Source organism: Hylobates moloch, unplaced genomic scaffold (genome assembly GCF_009828535.3).
Source record: "Hylobates moloch isolate HMO894 unplaced genomic scaffold, HMol_V3 SCAFFOLD_17, whole genome shotgun sequence".
Taxonomy (NCBI): domain Eukaryota; kingdom Metazoa; phylum Chordata; class Mammalia; order Primates; family Hylobatidae; genus Hylobates; species Hylobates moloch.
Window position 1 is genome coordinate 20,743,073 of NW_026652292.1, and position 14,601 is coordinate 20,757,673.

Genomic DNA, 14,601 nt, shown 5'->3' on the forward strand with positions numbered 1-14,601 from the left:
ATTTAGTTATTTCATCAATTTTTTTAAGTATTTATTTATTTATTTATTTGTTTATTTAGAGAAAGGATTTCACTCTGTTGCCCAGGCTGGAGTGCAGTGGCGTGATCATAGCTCATTGCAGCCTTAAACTACAGGGCTCAAGCAATCTTCCTGTCTCAGCCTCCAAAGTAGCTGGACTACAGGCACACACTACCATACCCAGCTAATTTAAAATTTTTTTTTGTAGAGATGGGGTTTTGCTTGGTTGCCCAGGCTGACCTCTTTCATCAATATAACACAATAATATCATATATATTTTAACCTTAGGATCAATGTCAAAATTGCTGGATACGGAGAAGAAACACTCTCAAATCATCAACTTAAAATAACAAATTGCTTTTGAGAATGATCACATTTTCTTTACAATCTCCATCCATGATTTCTCTACTTAGAAATCCTTCTACATTCCAAAATCTAATAAAACCCTTCACTTGATTATGCTGTTGATAGTCTCAAATCTATACTAATATTTTTAATTGTTATGTTAACTTAGGTGAGAATTTATCTTTAATTGCTCTCAAATAATTAACTGCTTAATACAATTGCCAAATACTCTGTTGTTTTTCTATTTGTTTAGGCCACATTTGTTATGTGATTATTCTGTTTCTAGAACTGGTTTCTTATCAATTTTTTTGCAAGAGTATTTCTATTTCTGTATTTTTTTATTTAGTTAACTGAAGAGTTACTTTTTAAAGGTAAGGCTAAACTTTGTTATGTTTTAAAATTAGAATAACTTTATATTTGCAAGATAGTGCAGTTTTCTTCCACCCCTTGTACACCTCTTTCAATTTCCTTTTAAATTAATGTTGTAAGTTACTATGGCATATTTTATATATATATATATATATATATACACACACACATACTTTTACTTTAAGTTCTGGGATACGTGTGCAGAACGTGTAGGTTTGTTACATAGGTAGACACGTGCCATGGTGATTTGCTAGCCTATCAACCTGTCATCTAGGTTTTAAGCCCTGCATGCATTAGGTGTTTGTCCTAATGCTCTCCCTCCCCTTGCCCCCCACCCACCGACGGTCCTGGTGTGTGATGTTTCTCTCCCTGTGTCCATCTGTCCTCATTGTTCAACTCCCACTTATGAGTGATAAAATGTGGTGTTTGGTGTTCTGTTCCTGCGTTAGTTTGCTGACAATGATGGTTTCCAGCTTCATCCATGTCCCTGCAAAGGACATGAACTCATTCTTTTTTATGGCTGCATAGTATCCCATGGTGTATATGTGCCACATTTTCTTTATCTAATCTATCATTAATGGTCATTTGGGTTGGTTCCAAATCTTACTATTGTAAATAGTTCTACAATAAACATACGTTTGTATGTGTACTTACAGCAGAATGAGTTATAATCCTTTGGGTATATACCCAGTATTGGGATTGCTGGGTCAAATGTTATTTCTGATTCTAGATCCTTGAGAAATCGCCACAAATATATAGACAGATGGAACAGAGACATCAGAAATAACACCACAAGTCTACAACCATCTGATCTTCGACAGACCTGACAAAAACAAGCAATGGGGAAAGGATTCCCTATTTAATAAATGGTGCTGGGAAAACTGGCTAGCATATGCAGAAAACAGACATATTTTAAAATTATTTATAATACAGTTTTAAATCTTTATTATTCTAAATTTTCTAGTTTCTTCTTGACTATCTTTGTGTATTCTTTTTAATAAAACATAGCAATAATTTTTTATTGTCACTTTCAATTGAAATTGCTTGGAATTTAGAGATTAAATCTTGGCATTTGCATAACATTTTTAACAACGTCTCAGAATTTAGTATACTATATTCAAGTTTTCTTTGTTGATCTTTAGGAAGATTTTATATTTTTCTTACTGTGTGCTCCGTGCATTTCTTGGCAGAATTTCTTTCCCTAATTGTTCAAGTCTGAAATTATGAATTAAATTTATCTATTTACTATTCTAATTAGCTATCATTTTATGAACACTCATTTTTTATTCAACAATCTTAACCAACACTGGTTCTTTTCAGTTGAGTTTTAAATTAGATAAACCTGTCTGTAAATAGTATTTGTCTCTTAATCCCACCAGAATAGGTTTTAGTGTCCGTCCTTAAAAACATTATTTTTTGGCTGAGCATGGTGCCTCACGCCTGTAATCCCAGCACTTTGGGAGGCCGAGGCGGGCGGATCACAAGGACAGGAGATCAAGACCATCCTGGCTAACACGGTGAAACTCCGTCTCTACTGAAAAATACAAAAAAATTAGCCGGGCGTGGTGGCGGGCGCCTGTAGTCCCAGCTACTCGGGAGGCTGAGGTGGGAGAATGGCGTGAACCCGGGAGACGGAGCTTGCAGTGAGCCGAGATGCGTCACTGCGCTCCTGCCTGGGCGACAGAGCGAGACTCCGTCTCAAAAAAAACCAAAAAAAAACCAAAAAAAAACATATGTATATTCTGAAGAGCACGTTTTTATCTACTCAATTATCTACTCTGAAGTATTTTCCAAATACTTTGGCAAAACACAGTGTTATGGACTAAATTGTGTCCCCTTAAAATGTATATGTTGAAGCCCAAATCCATTGTGAATTTATCTGTAGATAGAGCCTTTAAGAAGGTAGTTAGGTCATAAAGGTGGGGCCCTAATCTCATATAACTGGTGTTCTCATAAGAAAAGACAGAGATACCTGAGATCTCTCTCTGCATGTGCACGAAGAAGGGGCCCTGAGAAGACACGTGGAGTAGGTGGCTATCTCCAAGCCAGGAAGAGAGACATCACCAGAAACCAATCTTTGATCTCAGACCTCTGGCCCCCAGGACTGGAAGAAAGTAAATTTATACCGTGAAAGTCACCCATCCTGAGGTGTTTTTTTATAGCAAGCTGAGCTAATACAATTGAACTCATTTTATATTTTAGAGACTATTCAGATAGGTTACATTCCCTTAATGCCCACATAAAGGCAGGACTTTTTTTTTTTTTTTTTTTTTTTGAGATGGAGTTTCTATCTCATTGCCCAGGCTGGAGTGCAATGGCACAATCTCGGCTCACTGCAATGTCTGCCTCCCAGGTTCAAGCAATTCTTCTGCCTCAGCCTCCCAAGTAGCTGGGATTACAGGCATGCATCACCACACACAGCTAATTTTTGTATTTTTAGTAGAGATAGGGTTTCACCGTGTTGGTCAGGCTGGTTTCAAACTCCTGACCTCAAGTAATCCACTGGCCTCGGCCACCCAAAATGCTGGGATTACAGGAGTGAGCCACCGCGTCTGGCCAAAGGCCAACTTTTTACTAGGAAAACAAAGCTCTACTGATTTATACAATTCCAGACTCACTTAGTCATTGAAACTCATTAAAGCCTGAAAGTACTTAGGGAAGTTTATATGGAAGATCACAACATGTCTTTTTCATGAATGATTGACAGGATGAATTTCCCTAGGCATGTCAATCACAGAAGTTTTAATTGATGCCATTCTCAACTACCATGCATGTTGTTGAAAAGCATTACATTTAGCTGCATTCAATCCCCAGATATATAGTGTGTGTGTATGTGTGTGTATGTGTGTGTGTGTGTGTGTGTGTGAAAGAGAAAGAGAAGATAATTTGACAGTTATTAGAAGTTTGGCAGTTCAATAATAAAAACTAAATAATTCTCATGCACATGCCTTATGGTGGGAAAATAGTGATGAGTTTTATCCATATACGGTTAGGTATAGTTTTTCCATGTAGTTGTGATACTAATATTTCTTTGTGTTTGATGTACATTTCTTATCAAGACAGAAAAAATTGTGTATTCTGTGAACAGCATGCATAAGAATTTACTGATCTGAAAATTAATTTGGTGAATTGCCTCTAAAACAATCATGCAAGCAAGGAAGAAATAAAAGGCTATAAGCACTTACATAGTTCTTCTCATGTGCATCAAAACCTAAAAGTGTAGCCAAACGAGATGATTCAGTCTTACTTATACATCTGATGTGCTTTTTCTTTAACACAAAAGGGTTCTAACATTGCCCACTATCATCTGTCTTTTAGAACTTATTTCTTGTTAGTGATTTAATAGTTAAAAATCTTTAATGTTGTGGTTTAACTTAAAATATAGGTTCATATAGGAAAGCTTTTTTTAGAACAATTATTTAGAAATGATACCAATACATGTGTGTTAACACGATTAACTACAAAGTGGAATTTCATGTGAACAAATTTCCCAAGGGTACTGAGATTTACTAATGTATTGAAATATCAGAAAGCCTTTGCTACACAAAAGCTCTAAATTATATCTGAACATTAGCATTGAAATAAAAGCATAATCAGTAGTGCCCCCTGGAGAAGACCTGTTGTATTGTAAGCAGTGCCTTATGGAAGCAATGGATGGCTCAGTACCTTTCTAGGATCTGGTCTCAAGAAGGGTACCACTCATGATTTCCCAAGATACAAAAATATCATCAATAAAACAAGAATTAATACATATTAACCAAACTCACAAATGTACATGTAAATATAAGGCATTAGGTATTATAAGACATAAAATTACTTCTATTTAGAAAGAATATTCTCTTCCTATAAGTACACTGAAATGAAAAGCCACATGACAATCAGAAGACTGCCTAATGAGCTAAAATTTTATTCAAAATAGGGAAAGTTTGGTGAATCATATTAATGTCTGTTGCTATTAGATTATGTTAATATGATGCATCCACAGCCAGGAATGATGGCACACACCTGTAATCCCAGCATTTTGAGAGGCTGAGACAAGCAGATTGTTTGAGGCCAGGAGTTTGAGACCAGCCTGGCCAATATGGTAAAATGCCATGTCTACAAAAATTACAAAAATTAGCTGCATGTGTTGGCTCATGCCTGTAATCTCACCTGTGTCAAGAGGCTGAAGCTGGAGAATTGCTTGAACTCAGGAGGCAGAGGTTGCAATGAGCTGAGACCTCACCACTGCGCTCCAACCTGGGTGAAAAAGTGAAACTCTGTCTCAAACAAACAAACAAAAAATTCAACCTGGGTAGTGCTACTGACATGCTGACAAATTAAAACTCTCCAAGAGATACCCTTGAAACCCTTCCCCTATTAACAAATTTCTTTTCCTTTTCCACTTCAAAAATCCTGTGGACAAATGTTTTGTGTTTAATGTTGCAGGTTGCCCACTGAACATCTTCTGTCACATCCTCATCACGCATGAGAACTCTGTGTTTAAGAATCTTTCCCACACCACAGAGGCATGTGTCAAGGCGTGGTTGCCTATAGTCCCAGGTCAAATAAGGCCTGGTTTACTTTTAGTGTATTACTTTACCTCTTGCCAATGATCACTCCAAACATGGTTATGTTATTTAACTCTGGCCTGTGAAATGCATGATGAAATATGTTAAGTAACTTTTGGCAAAGTTTCTTATCGCCTAAGCAGAAACCATGATAAAATGTTTTCCACTCCTTTTGAGTATTGTTGAATCTGTATATCCTAGGGAAGAATTGCTACACTGATGGTCTTGCTAAGCCACCTTCTTACTATCCTAATGAGAGAGCCAATACTTGTGGTAACACACAGAGAAATGAAAATTACCTAGATCATTGATGATATTCAGTTATTGAACCCATTAAATCATTAATGCCTCTCTATATCTGAATGATCAGGTAAATGAGATATAAGTTAGTCCTTAACTTTCAGCCAATTTAAAGTGGTGTTTATATTACATCTGAAAAGACTTTTTAATAAATAGAGAGTTGTAAGATATTCTTAGAACACCTCCCCATTTTCTTGCTAGTTTCTACTTTAGAGAAATATAGCTGGGATTTCTACCTTTTCCTCTGATTACTCTTCCTTTCCTTTTACCAGTTTATCTATCTTCAAAGCTCAGTCACTGACCCACTTTCTTTTCCTGTTTATACTCTTTGATTGTTAATCTGATCTGATCTTAAGGCTTTGATTCTATCCATATGCCCCAAACTTGCAAATTTATTTCTCTAACAAGGCCACCTTAGAGGCTCCTTTGGCCAGCTGCCTACTTCACATATTCATTTGTAGGTTTGATAATCACCTCAAAGTGAACATAAACAATTAATCTACTATTACTCTCTAAGTTCTCCCATATCAGTAAATTGCACCCTCATTGATTTATAATCAATGAATAGCTCTATCTCCAAACATAACCTGAATTATCCTAATGTTCTCCAACTCCACAGTCTTGAAATGCTACAGCATTTATTGTAAACACCATCATTGAATCCCTATTCTACAGCAATAAGATTAAAAAAAAAGATTGTCACTCTTCATATTAAAAATTTCAGAACTTCTTGTCCTGAAAACAAAATTGAACTTCTTATAATATCAAGGAAAATCCTTCATAAGCTGGTTTTGCCCATCTTTCTTATTGCAACTAACACTATGTTCATTGTCCCTAAGTAAGATCTAGCTCTCTGGATTTCCTTTAGATCCCCAATATCTTTCATGTCCTAAAGCATTGCCTTTTATTACTGGTTTTAGATCAATTTGGGAAGAACATTTTACTCCCATATTTTACCTACCAGGCTTCTTCATATAATTTCAATCTCAGTTCAAACACTATCTTCTGAAAACCTTTTCCCTCACTACTCAATCTAAACAATTTCCCTTCCTGGTACTCCACAACATCACCCACCCAACTTTCTAAATGGTTTCAAATATTATGGGTTGACAGGAAAATGTTGTGCTTTTGTTAGAGCCTTGATGGGCAATGCTGTTTAAAATATCAACTCAGTCATATTACATTCCCATCTTTCCTACAATCCCTGCTTTATTTCTTTCCATTTAATATACTGGCATTTGATATAACAAAAATTTATTACCTGTTCAAAACCCAAGACTAAACACAAGACTTCCAGCTTCTTGACAGCTATAATTGTTGTTGTTTTATTCAGTGTTACATCATCATTGTCTAGAGGCATCTGGAACAATCATGAATGATAAAGATAACAGTATCTATCGTAGGATGAATGAGTTAGCATGAGGCCAGGGCTTGCCTTACACTAACTATTCAATGTGTATTGAATATTATTATACTAGTCATTTATTCTATGCAACCTAAGTGGAAAGACTCCCAGCTCCATTCTTTACTTAGGAGGAGGCCTAGACCCACTAGCAATGGTAAGGGGTGTGTTTAGAAAGTTCATATTTCGTTACCGATATACAGGTACGAACCACTGATACAAGGCAGATTCTGATAATCTCTCACCAATCAGATTGTAATCCCTGCTTTGTTACGGTCAAGTTTTTCTGCTGCTCAGCCACCTCCTTCTCTGGTGTTTTCTCTTGTCTCTACACTCATGCAATACATACAGTGGTTCAATGGCCTAAGAAAGTCTCTCCTCTTGGAATCTCTTCCTCTCTCTTCCCCTTCTCCTTGATCTATTTTGACTTTTTGTATAGCTGGTAAAAATGTGATACCTTCTCATAGTTATGAATGGGCTAAGAAGAAAGTGAATATAGATTTTTCTCCCCTCCAGCTCAGTCATATCTTCCCATCTAGTCTATCAAGTCTCTGTATTCTGCATATCAGAATACAAACTTGATAACAATAATAAAAAAAAACTCTCACTTTCCTTTGCTGTTCTTACCACTGGGAGACTTTGAACAGTTTGAATCTCATATGGTTTGCATGAGAGACCCTGGTCCTTTGATTTGACATTATCAAATAATGCTCCAAATTGCATCATCTTTTCCCGAAAACTTTACCACTTTTTACAATAGTTACATTTTGTTAAATAAATAAACTAACTTTTCTGCAACAAGCAACCTTTTTCCTCTCATTTCTCCTTCCATGATTCAACCAAACTGGCCAAGGAATAAAGTTGAATTTTACCGTATCTTTCCTTTCAATGTCTCATTACCCTGCTCACAAATCTTCAGCAACATTATATTTGCTGCAGGATAACCTCCCACATCTTTGACATTTATTACCATGTATCTATGTATACTCTAATCCTTACCAACATTTCCAAAACTTTATTTTCCCTCAGTTGTTAAAAAAGCACCCCTGTTCAAGTCAAGGGGATCTTTGTGCTATAAAACAATAGACCTTGTGCTGTCTTTTTGTGTGTCTTCAGATATCCTTTCCTCAACTACAGACCACACCATGCTTATTTATCTAAACTCTCAGCTGAAATGTCATTTTTTCTTCCATTCTGAGCAACATAGCCTTACTTGAATTTTCTTTTCTTTGAATTTGATTTGCACTAACATCCTACACCATCTGTATGACATTTTCCCATGATAACTTTTTGAAGTGAATTTGTTTTTTGAATCTTTGTTAATATCAACTTTTTTAAAACAGTATTTTAAGATGCCTAGCACCTTTTCCCCCCCAAATGAGTGAGTGTCTAAGTAAAAAGTTGAATCAGCTCCTGAAATTATAAAACAAGATGCCATATTAATAGTGTTAACCCCACATGATAGTTCAATGTTAAGAAAAATGTGGCAAAAAATTTTTAAATATTCTCTGCATTCTTTGAATGCTATTTCCTTTTTTATTTTCCAATGCAGTTAATTTGGTATTCTTACTATACGCTGGTGAGTCAAAATAAGTATTGTGAAAGAGAAATTATAGAATTGAAAACCATAGAAAAGACAATAAAACTTTAAATAAAATGTAATTTTAATAGGAAACATTGGAGCTGGTTTTTCATCCTAAATGTCTCTACTTCCTTTCTTCACAAAGAAAATAAAGGCAATGACTGTATTGTGTGTACATGCTGGGTTTTTTTTTGTTTTTTTTTTTTTTTTTTGAGACAGAGTCTCGCTCTGTCGCCCAGGCTGGAGTGCAGTGGCGCGATCTCGGCTCACTGCAAGCTCCGCATCCCGGGTTCACGCCATTCTCCTGCCTCAGCCTCTCCGAGTAGCTGGGACTACAGGCGCCCGCCACCACGCCCGGCTAATTTTTTTGTATTTCTAGTAGAGACGGGGTTTCACTGTGGTCTCGATCTCCTGACCTCGTGATCCGCCCGCCTCGGCCTCCCAAAGTGCTGGGATTACAAGCGTGAGCCACCGCGCCCGGCCGTACATGCTGTTTTTTATTACAACTCTTGGACAAATAGTTAAGGTTAACATAATAGACATATTTGGAGTGACTGTGCCACATAAAACAACCTCCTTTCTTTGGTAACTGACTACTCACCAAAGGTGGGGGCATCTAGTTGGTCCTCAAACACTTTTTTCGGGTACCATGTGCTCTTCACATTCATAACTTGGGTTTACCTTTGATGTTTACATTTCTTTCCACCAGAAAATTGGAAACATTTTTCATAGACAATTAAATCGTAGAAGCTTTGCAGCTGAGGATTTCGACACATGGAATTTTTTTGTGGATATCTTATCCTATATATACAGAGAGGCAGTGAAAGGCAGCAGCAGGAGAAGCTGGAGAGAGAGGATGCTAAGATGTGTAGAGCAGTGGGGACAGCAATGTCTAGCTAACAGGTGCCACCACCATAAAGGCCTTAAAATAGTCCTGTTTGCTTGTGGTAAAACCCATTTGTGTAATCCAGTGCAAGTGACTTTCTGTTATTTGCCATCAATTTTTTTTTCAGCTAAGCAAAAACTATTTTAAAATACTCCTGAGGGAAATTTCATAAAATATTAGGGTTATATCACTAGAGTTCCAAAAGTCCAGTAAAATATTCACAAGCAAGAAACTGAGAAAGAGTAAACTTCAAAATTTTATACAACAAAGTATTACAATGTTTGGCAGCTGATAAAAAATCTGTTGAAATATTTACAAGAAGTAATAATAATTATAGAAAATCTAGAACTACCTAAACTGACGGGGGGGAATAGTTTGGAAAAAGTTAGAAATAACACCTTACCATTATGGATAAGATTATCTACATCTAATATGTTCATTGGAGAACTATAAACCCCAATTTTTTAGGCAGATGTCAAAACTATATTATCATATATGTGGTATTTATGCTGTGGCTTTCATTTTTGGAAACTTGAATTGTTGGTGAACCCATTATGATTTGTTTTCTTTTGCCTCACATATTATGGTTTGAATTAAGAAATCCCACCTTCCCTATACAATGTATAGAAAACATAATGTTAGAAATAAAGGTAAATCCTCTTCTTAGCTCATACAAAAAATTCTAATTGAATGAATTATAAATCATCTTTGTATACTGCATAGATCTGAATATATACATGCATATATATACACACACGCATACATAATGTGTGTGTGTGGGGGGGAGTGGAATTACATATTTATCGGTCACATCTTCCCACCCAGTCACATATATATATATATATATATATATATACACACACACACACACACACACACATAGCGTAGAGATATCTGTGTGTGTGTATCTTGCATTGGATCTTTGACTTTGTAAGTTATATTTCCTCAAAATATAGAAGAAATTGAGATGCAGAGAGTTTACATTTACTTGCTCAGGACTACAAAGTTAATGAATGGCTAATCACCAAGGATATTAACAAGCTCAGTCAAACATACTGCTTTTCCATAACAAATCCAAAATCATGTCATCTAAACCTCAGCTCCTGATTCTTGAGACTTTGGTAGTAATGCAAACTGTCTAGTTTCCATTTCACAATATTAATTCAAAGTAAACTTTTTGCAAAAATAATGGTTTCATTAAGAAATCGACACACATGCACACACACACACACACACACACACACACACCAATGCACCATTCAGGCACATACGTATTTCCCAAATTATAAAATGGGAATTATTAAAACCCTTTCAATATTACAGTATTTTTGGGAGGAAAAAATAAAGAGCAATCCTCAAATTCAGTAAATGGTGCAGCTAAAAAATAAAGCTATCTATGCCACCAAGGGAGAAGATAATTGCATTTTTTTTCCTTTTAATATACACTGAGGGATAAGGTGATATAATACAATGAAAAAAAGCATTACCACATGGTTTGGTATTTAATCATTGCTTTTATGTGTTTGTTAATAAGACTAAAATTGATGATGATTTCTTCAGCATTATTTTTTTCATATTCTAATGGTATACTTAATCAAAATGCTATAATAAGGTGAATGGAAAGATGTTCCTATTACATTAGGTTTACTTTCATTGTTCCTTGAATAACTGTCATAAAACATGATATGACATATGTTATTTATGTCATTTAATTTTGGAGAGGTTTCAGAGAGTGAGTAAATATATTTGCAGAATTGGTATCTCAAAGCATTAAATGAGTTTTGGGCAGAAGAAATCACTTTCCGGATAAAACGTAGTTGGCTCTAATTGCTTATTTCTAACAGTTTTAACTAAATTAGTAGGTTTCGACTGGCAGGTACTAACATCCAGCCCATTCAATATCTACATATTTTGGGTCTATTTTAATATGTAGATACAGTGTAATCTTAAATGCTTCTGTTAATAAAATTGTTTTACCTTACAATTATTCCCTTGATTATCTTTCTAAAAAGAACATGCATGCTCATATTTTTCCATTTTAGTATTTATAAATATATCTATATAATGATTCATAAATCATTCATAAATCATAAGTCATTATGAAACATATATACAAACTTAAAAGAAACCCAATCATGTATCACAGATTTTACCTTGATAAATAATATAAATGTTTTGGTATATTACATTTATTTTTATAATTTATTTGTTTTATTTTATTTTATATTCCAAATTCAATTTAAATGTTGGCTTTTCTCTTAAGTTCTCCTGGGCATTTGAATAATGTTACATATCTCAATTAGAGAGTATATAATATTTAATTATTTTAATGTATCATAGTTTAGTTAGCTCTTAATCCACAAATTGATGTATGTTTTGAATATATTACTACTATAAATATTGCTAGAATGAACATCTTTGTATATCAATTTGCATTACATTAAATTTCCATATTTGAATTATTGAGAAAAAGTTATTGGGATTTTAAATGCTGTTCATAGATATCTAAGCTAGTAAAACCATGGTTTAAAATTTTTTTAAATAAATGGTCTCATGATATCCTTTTCTTTTTCATACTATTCTGAAAAAGGGGGAAAATCTCATTGTAATATCCCATTACATTCTTCCTAAGAAAATAAATTTACACCCAAACAAGACAGGCTCATTTCAGAAATAGCTCCCACATCTAAGGATTCAAGTGCAGACAGTCTTTTCTGCTGCTATCACATTTTTCTTCAGCAGGGTCGCATTTGAACTGATCAGGCATCTGGACTCTCATTGTGGATGCACCATTGTGAATTGGCCTTATTACAACCTAATCACACCCCACCCACATTACACAGCAGAGTGATTCAAGAAGACACAACATTAAGCCTACTAAATATGCATACATCCCTTCAATTAAAACTCTGCAGGATTGTTTTCATGTTGAACATACAGACTAATTGTTAATGTCCCTTAACTGTGCTAATGTGATCATTTGTGCAAATTAAATCCGTCTTTGTAAATTTTTCTGGGAAATATTCACTGTGCGATAACTAATAGGAAGGAAATGTCTTCTATATTGAAATGATAATTAACTTTTAACTATGATTTCACCCATATTTTAACATTTACTCTGTCCTTTAATGTCATGTTTTAGTCAGGAATGTCTACTGTCTTTCATCTAAAGTGTATGCAGTAAGCTCATTGAAGGAAGAAATGGTGTATTTGTCTTTGAACTATCATCAGTGTCATTTATGATAATAGCAACAAGCAAACAGTATAAACAACAAAAGCATCACATTGAGAGGGTCCTTAGAAAATGTACTGATTTGGTGAGGAAATAAATATTTTTGAATATTTATTAAAAACAGTTGGCTTCTCCATTAAGACATATGGAATATTTTGTCTATTTACTCTGGCTCAAATCTGAAACCAAATATGCTCATCCTCTCAAAAATACAAAATCAGAAGGTGGGCTTGAATTTTACATTTTGTGCTACACATATTTGATGTTAAAACTTTTTTTTTTCTAAGGTAAAATTAGTAACACATTTATTTGGGGGAGTATTTTTAAATCTTATGAGTATGGCAGGCACTAAATTAACTAGACTCCAAAAGCATATGCTATTTCTGAGAAACTGTATTCCTTTGAAAAATAAGAGTTTTTCTTCAGTTTCTAATCGGCTCTATAACATTGATACAGTAAAGCCAAATCCATTCTTAATGAAATGATTTGAAGGCTGTCCTAAAATATATTGAGGTGGCAGTGAATTTCTAGACATGCTAACACATAGCCCTCTTGTAAATAAACATATTAATATCTTAGAAAACCTGCATTGAAATGCAAAAATATATTATCAAGGCTCTTTCCTTCATTTTGCCATTTAAGTAGATTATTCTCTCATTATTTCATGTACGAAACACACACATATACATTTACAGTTCACTCTGTATTAGGCACTTTGGTGAGTATTGGAGATACAAAGTTCACTCTAACACACAGGGTCCCTTTATTTACAGCACACTTACTCAACACAAACATATGTACAAAGAGACACAAGCTCTCCCAAACCCGCATAAATATAAAATAACAATTATTCTAAAGTCTTTGCAGTTGTGCTGAGAAATTCTAGTAGGGATTTGATAAAGAAAGGGAGGTCAGAGAGTTTGTCTTGCTAAAGGATTGACCACACTGAGGTTGGAGAAATGTGTAAAAGGGGTGGATGGAGTGAAAGGAAAAGCCTCCTGGGACAAAGGGTATGGTGTGCATGCAAACACACCAGGGTAGAAGGAAGCAGGACAATTTTCAAACAAGTGTAGTTGGAGCACAGAGAGAAGATAGCCCAGCATGTGGTGGGGGCCATGGGTGTGCAGCCGGAGTTATTTAGGCTGGATTTGATCATGTAATCTATCAAAATCTATATGAAATTATTTGTAAAGCTTATTAAAGACAGACCACAGATATTGAGGGTGAAATAAATAAAATAGAAAAATGAATATAAGATAAATGTAGAACTAGTTTTCCTAAATTTAGAAAATTATTTGCTTTTATCAGAGAATCGCAAAAGCGCTAGCAGAAGCAAGTGAAGCATCCATGAGCAGGAAGTTAGATGCCACCGGCCACTGAAAGCGCTGCCACCCTGTGGTCATTCGTCTTGATTCAGAACAAGGGGCTTGCACTCCTGATAGAAAGAGGACAGGGCTGCCCCCTGCCGTCTTTGGCACCAACAAACAGGAGCTTGAACCGGGACCTAAAAAGAAAGAGGGATGCTCAAATATAGAAATGTGGATGGGGGTGAGATTTTCCTACTGACACCAAAAAAATCAAGACAGTTGCAGTCTCCCCCAGGACCTGTATGGTGATGGGAAGAGAGAGAGTGGCCACAGATTCTGAGAATTGCTAAATGCAAGTCAGTTCTATGAGATCTGGGAGACAAAAATAATAGGAAATTGTAATGCAAACAAACAATAACCAGAAAAAGATGAAATATTTCCATTGAAAACCTATATTTGTTACAAGGGGGTACGTAAAATGACAGAAATATGCAGTAAATTTGTGTGTATGCGCCTAAAAAATAGCCTGAAAATGTGTACAGCAAAAATTCGTACAATTAGAGGGAGCAATTGAGCCATCCTTGATCTTAGAAGATTTAACAACTCATCT

At 35.3% G+C, this 14,601-nt stretch overlaps 1 protein-coding gene across 2 annotated transcripts in view; it reads right to left on the reverse strand.

Annotated features, from left to right (window-relative positions):
* Positions 1–14,601, reverse strand: part of CDH12 (cadherin 12) — a 1,061,064-nt gene that overhangs the window by 914,985 nt on the left and 131,478 nt on the right. Inside the window, exons 2-3 of one of the 2 annotated variants that reach the window (XM_032135479.2) lie at positions 4,885–4,971; positions 3,918–3,943 (exon numbers count right to left, since the gene is read on the reverse strand). The exons of the other annotated variant lie outside the window; for it this stretch is intronic. The gene's annotated coding sequence lies outside the window, so the exon portion shown is untranslated. The remainder of the gene's footprint in view (positions 1–3,917; positions 3,944–4,884; positions 4,972–14,601) is intronic. 2 annotated transcript variants of the gene reach the window in all.